Source organism: Fukomys damarensis, unplaced genomic scaffold, assembly GCF_012274545.1.
Source record: "Fukomys damarensis isolate Sample0158 unplaced genomic scaffold, DMR_v1.0_HiC HiC_scaffold_14, whole genome shotgun sequence".
Lineage (NCBI taxonomy): Eukaryota > Metazoa > Chordata > Mammalia > Rodentia > Bathyergidae > Fukomys > Fukomys damarensis.
In genome coordinates, this window is record NW_022900926.1 from 42,897,394 (window position 1) to 42,903,489 (window position 6,096).

Genomic DNA, 6,096 nt, shown 5'->3' on the forward strand with positions numbered 1-6,096 from the left:
TCTCTCTCTCTCTCTCTCTCTCTCTCTCTCTCTCTCTCTCTCTCTCTCTCTCTCTCTCTCACACACACACACACACACACACACACACACACACACACACACACTTTATGGAATCCCACAATATCTCTCCTCACTGAGATGATGTTGAATCCTAAATATGCCCTCTACCCACTGACTCCTCTTCTGCCTTCTTGTGTTTCTGTCTCCTTTGCTGAAGAACTCCTCTGCTACTGTTCCTTGGGTCTCAATGTCCTTCTTGGCCCCATCCTTGTTCCCTTTCCTTTCAGACATTATAGACTTTCTCTGAATGAACTATCCTGATCCATTTCAATAATGACCACACTGGGCTTGGGATTTAGCTCAGCGGCACAGCGCCTGCCTGGCAAGCATGAGGTCCTGAGTTCAATCCCCAGTACCAAAAAACGTAAAAATAAAAATAATGACCACACGGAGAAAACCCAAATTCACAGTTCTTGTGCAGACATCTCCAAGACCAGCGAGCCTGGGTATCACCTACCTACTGGGCTTCTCATGGAAGTGTATGGCCTCAGTCAATCCAAAGCAACCCACACCTTCTATGCTGTCCATGACTTTTCTATGCCTTGTCTTCTAAGATAAAATACTGGACCTTTTACTAACGATGTACCAGGCCTTAGAATCAGCCATATCTCCAAGGAGCCCTGTTTCCTTAGGGTAAAGAATGGCATATAGATGCCAAGACCCAAGTACTAAGTGTGCTCATTGTTAGTGGGGGTCACTGCTCCCAGGCTCTCAAAGACAAGGCTAAGAATATATATACATATTTAATATAATATAATTAATTGTAATATATACATATATTGCCATGCACACATGACCGTAGATATATCTTCAATTTTGATCCAACACCACGAAATTCATTTAGGATTTCTCTGCCTCCATTTTTATAACTTCCTTCTCTGATAGCGAGGCATCTGGCTCCCACCATCCCCAGCACATTTACTTACATGATCGACCCACCTGGGTGATAACAACCTCCTTCCCTCCCTCCTGTTTAGATGTTGCCTGCTTTGTTAAGCTATTCTACTCCATGTGAGGCCATTACTGGCCCCACACCTTCCCCGGAACATGCTATCACCCAGCAGGCACTCTGACATCCAGCAACAGGTCCCGCCACCTCCCATGCAGATGTCTTCTGGCCTCCCCTAGTGTGACATCCCCTGCTGTGTCACCACCTACACTGCCCTTTGCTGGGCTGGGCTGCCTCACCTGCTCAGGCTCCAACATCCCCCCACCCCCACTCCACGCCAGGCTGACCATCGTGGAAGTCAGCGCTTAACAACACCATCCACCTACAGAGACCAAAATAGCTGTAGGCAGTGTCACTCCTGAGGGGAAAAGATATTTTTTGCAAATCAACAGAGATCTTTTGATGCATCATTAAGACACTGTAAATTGGTTTTATGATCCAGGACCTTGTTTCTGTAGCTGGATAATTCTAAGATCTTATTACTCAGCCTGCCAAACTTCCCTTTTTTCAGAGACACAGATACCATCCAAAAATTGATATCCTGTGGTTTGTTTTGGGGTTTTTACTTTTGTATGTGTGTGCATTGCAGTGCTGGAAATGGAAGTACGTGCTAAGCAAGCTCTCTACTGCTGAGCTGCCCCCTCCAGCCCTGACATCCCTGATTTTAACCTGAATCAAAGCAGCTGGACTTGAAACAAGTTCAATGTCATTTCCTTAAGGAAATCACTCATCTTTCTGGGTTGACATTTTGAATAAGAAACATGTAACTTCACCAAAACTCTGAAGATATTTCACCCAGGATATTTCAGATTTCAACAAGCAACGCATTTTCCAGAATGACGATCTTGGTGGGAAAGTGCGCACACACAGACCCTGCCTTGTAATTGAGTCTGTGTGACACTTCAGTCACATTCTGTGCAGAACTGCAGACAGGGCCTGTTTCTTTCTATTACTTCAACATGTGTCAACCAGAGCCGCTTCTTTTTTATTCCCAGGGAGACCTCATTCTACACTGATGTGATGAAAGTCCTTCTTCAAGGTTCCTCTGGGAAACTGTGTGTCCCTCCAGAGTGATGTCAACATTTTCTGGAATGTGAGAATGGTTTTTGCTCTCTCAGTAGACACAGCAAAGAGTGCAGAAGAGGTTTTGGATTGAGGTTTGACCTTATCCAAGTTACAATGCAGAGGCCACAGCCTTGGCTGCCTGTGCCTGAGGCTGCTTGGCCCAGGAGCTACACTTTCCATCAAAGTGACCACAGATGCCAGCCCAAAGTCAAGAGGCTCAGCTACTCTGAACTTCAACTTCTTCTCATAATTGCATTTTAATATACTTCTGGAAGGCTGGGGTATAAGAAAAGCTCAGGGTTGAAAAGCTAGGGATTGAACAGCTCTTTGCCAATATGAGTCCGATGGAAATGCCAAACAAAGATAATGAATCATCAGGCAGGAAAGCAAGGGTGGTGGTTTCCATAGATGTTGAAGGATGTGAGCTGGCAGAGCCCATGTTCCACAGGTGCACCGAGGTTGCTGGTGCATTTACCTCACCATGGAAGCACAGGAACAGATGGGCAGTGCAGCCGATAGGAATGGCAACAGGAATCAGAAAGGGCACCATTTGTCAGCCAGAGCCTCTTCTTTTTTCTTTTCAGGGAGAAATGCCATGCCTTCATGTTTGCTCAAGCTTTCTCCTGAGACCCACGAAGTAAACATCCCCTTCCACGGTCTGGTTCCCATGAGCACAATATTCCCATGGCCCCAGATTCCAAGCCCACCATTTCACATAAAAGATAGAAAGAAGGAGAGAAGGAAGGGGAAGTGGCAAGGAGAAAGGCAGGGAGAGACAGAGATAGAGAAAATGAGGAAGGGAGGGAGGGAGGGGGGAAGAAGGAAAGAAGGGAAGGAGGGAAGGAAGGAAGGAACTACTCGGATGAAGGGAGGGAGGGAGCAGAAATAGGAATGAAGAGCTGGAAAGAATGGAGGGAGAAAGGTAAAGAACAAAGAGGGAAAGAAGACAGGAGGAGGGGAAAGAGAGAGGGAAGGAGAAAGAAAAAGGAAAGAGAGAAAAGCCAAAAAACTAGGGTTTGAGGAGTGAACATCTGAAAGCTCCTCTTGTTCCCCAGTAACCACCAAGACAGTCTGACCCTTGGCTGGACCTTCCAGGTATGTAGATCAGGAGGAAAGCGTAAATTCTTGCGTGTGTGTGTGTGTGTGTGTGTGCGGTAACATGGACAAACAGAAACCCATTTGTGAGGTGGAATTTCCATGGCAGGGAGGGGAGTTGATGAGATTCTTGCGTGTGTGTGTGTGTGTGTGCGGTAACATGGACAAACAGAAACCCATTTGTGAGGTGGAATTTCCATGGCAGGGAGGGGAGTTGATGAGAATGTGCAGGGCAGGAACATCTGTCCTGATCTCAAATGCACCATTCACATCTTCCTAATACCAAAGCCATCAGCACCCAGAAGCTGAGATTTCTCATTGCTTTTCCAAGTATGCAGCAGGATGGATTTAGAGCACTGGTATCAAAGGGGGAGGGAGTCATGTTGTGTTGTCCCCTTTGGGACACTTGGCATGTATATGTGGGGCTCTTGCAACTGAGAGGAGCATGCTATTAGTATCTCATGGCTAACCATCCCACAAAACACAGGGCATCCCCAACAACAAAGAATTCCCCAGCCCCAAATGTCAAGGATGCTGAGGCTGAGCCACCCTGTCCCAAGGCAGACCTGTTGCCATCTTCCTCTGACTGAACACACAGTCTCACCACTGCCAAGACACTCCCTGCCAACAATCCCACCCACCCCAGCTGGAAAATATTGCTAAGACGCCGACATCAAGGACTGAGACTGAGCCAGAGACTGCACTGAATAGACAGGCACCTTGTGCCCTCTAAGTTGAGAATGGCTGCACAAGCAACAGAAGCTACATTAACGCTGGCACCCACTAAGGAAAGGCAAAGGAAGGTCAATGCAACTTGCCTTTGGCCATGCCCAGTGGTGTCTAGTCAAATGAGTTCCCCAAAGGAATCAAACACAGTCACAACCCTTTCAGCCCCCAGCTCCTTTATCAACTGCAACATCTAATAAAACAACCTTGAAAACTCCTCAGTCCACCATCCCAACCATGATTCAATCCTAAGATTCTTGCCCCTTTATAAGTCCAAAAGTAAAAGCTACCACAAAAGTTTCAACCCTGAAGTTGGAAAACAATGTCTGGGAACAGTTCTCCCAATAGAGAAGCAAATTTTCCAAAACAAAGGCAAGAGGAGACAGAAGTTTTTGCCAACACTCACTGAGAGCAAACCTCTAACGCCCTGTGAAAAGCAGTCGGCACAGTCAGCAGCTCGGGCGACAATTCTCTGAAGAAGGAAGATCTCATTCTGATTGTCAAGGGCATCAGAATAATTGGAAACTGGGTGCAGACTCACTAGTGTCCTTCGCTCAGGAAGGGTCAGAGGTGACAACGGGGAGGCCACCTGTTTGCATCCTGCGGCATCGATGCCCCACCAGCCTGCAGGGTCTCCGGTTCCAATATCTCCAAGGACGCAGCAGCCTCCGTCTCTGAAGGAATCAGAGCTGCTCTCCCACTGCTGAAAATATTTGAGATGTGCCAAGCAGATGGTCCCACGCTTATCAGCAGGAGCTGTGCTTCAAATGGTATCGTTCAGTAACATACTCAAGCGAAAATCTTCACACTGATCCAGAGGGGACACAGTGGGGACAACAAAATGTGGCTGACCACCCCAAGCCACTAAGGCCAGCCAGTGAGAAAGGTAATCCAGAGAAATGGTACAGAATAGGCAGAGCTGCTCAAATCAAGGAATCATGAGACCTCTGCGAAGCTATGCACTGGGGACTCGGTTTTCTCAACTGTAAAATGGAGCTAACAATACTTCCTCCAAAAGGCTGATGAGTAAATGAGATTGTAGTTTAGACCCACCAAGTGAGAGGCACTTGCTTACATAGTTAAATATGCATTTCCTTCCTGCAAAGAACACCACGCCCTTTCTAGTGTTAAAGGCCCAAAGGATGCGATGAAGAAGAGAGAAAGGCAAGGAGCAGGTTCCAGGGGTGGAGGAGTCCTTCAGCTTCTGTCAGCCCCTCTTGAGAAGAGCTTCTCCTGTTAGATGCAGGTTCTTACCCAGGAAGTTCAGGACATAAGAACGAATTACTGTTTCCCCCGATTCCTGCCCCCCACCTTTTTTCTGGGATTCCAAGGCAAAGTTGAACAAGAATTTTCAGGATCACTTGGATGTCGAGTAGCCAAGCCCTGCAGTGAAGAGCCACCCTCCAGTTTTGGCCGCAGGTCCTCTTTTTCAAGGGGATCCTTCCAGTGATAGGGTCCAAGTAGTAATGACCCTGGGAACCATCACATCAAAACGAGAAGACAGTTTCAGATTCTGTGGGAAAGCAGGCTTAGGCGTCCTGTAGGAAGCTTTCCTCGGACTGTTTTTATAAGCAGCAAGACGAAAGAACCAGGGTAGGAGCCACACTCCTCTGAGGGAAGCTGCCCAGTGGCTCTGTCCTCCTGGGAAGAGGAAAAAGGGTAGAGAGGGGGCTTCCCCTGAGGACCTTCAACCTGCAGCCAGCGGGAGGTGGGGGTCGGGCAGCAAGCATGGACTGGTGGATGTAAAGAGCAGGTTAGCTCACCTGAGAGTCGGAAATGCATTCTCATTACCTGGTTGTGATGTCCCAAAGGAGGAGAAAGCCAGCTTCCTGAAGACTTTACATTTCCTAGAGGACAGTCAGAGACTGGAAAGAAAACCGGGGCAGTCTGAAGCCAACTGCAGGTGGAAGAAAGGAGCACTCTGCAGGGAAGGATCTGACCCAGAGGACTGAGCCCGGTAGGGAGAGAGCTGACAGGCTGGTGGAGAAGCTGGGAGGGAAGGAGGCATGAGGGAGAGGGGACAGGGTGGAAGGAGCCACCCCGCGCCTCTGTCCACATTTGCTGCTTCTCTGCTCAGGGGATGTCCAGATTTGGCAAACTGTTGTCCCTATGGGTGCTGTGAAATCCTGAGCAGAGTGACCAACGAGAGGGAAGACTCCAACGTCAGTATTAAGTCAACAGAGCAGACAGCCTCACACGTT

The 6,096-nt window shown here is 48.0% G+C and overlaps 1 protein-coding gene across 3 annotated transcripts in view; it reads right to left on the minus strand.

Annotated features, from left to right (window-relative positions):
* Nucleotides 1–5,875, minus strand: part of Mas1 (MAS1 proto-oncogene, G protein-coupled receptor) — a 26,957-nt gene extending 21,082 nt beyond the window's left edge. Inside the window, exon 1 of one of the 3 annotated variants that reach the window (XM_010631052.2) lies at nucleotides 5,687–5,875. The gene's annotated coding sequence lies outside the window, so the exon portion shown is untranslated. Of the gene's footprint in view, nucleotides 1–4,301; nucleotides 4,621–5,686 lie in introns of those variants that run through there. The other 2 variants (XM_010631051.2, XM_010631050.2) reach the window with 2 other exon arrangements.
* Between the last annotated feature and the right edge of the window lie 221 nt (nucleotides 5,876–6,096).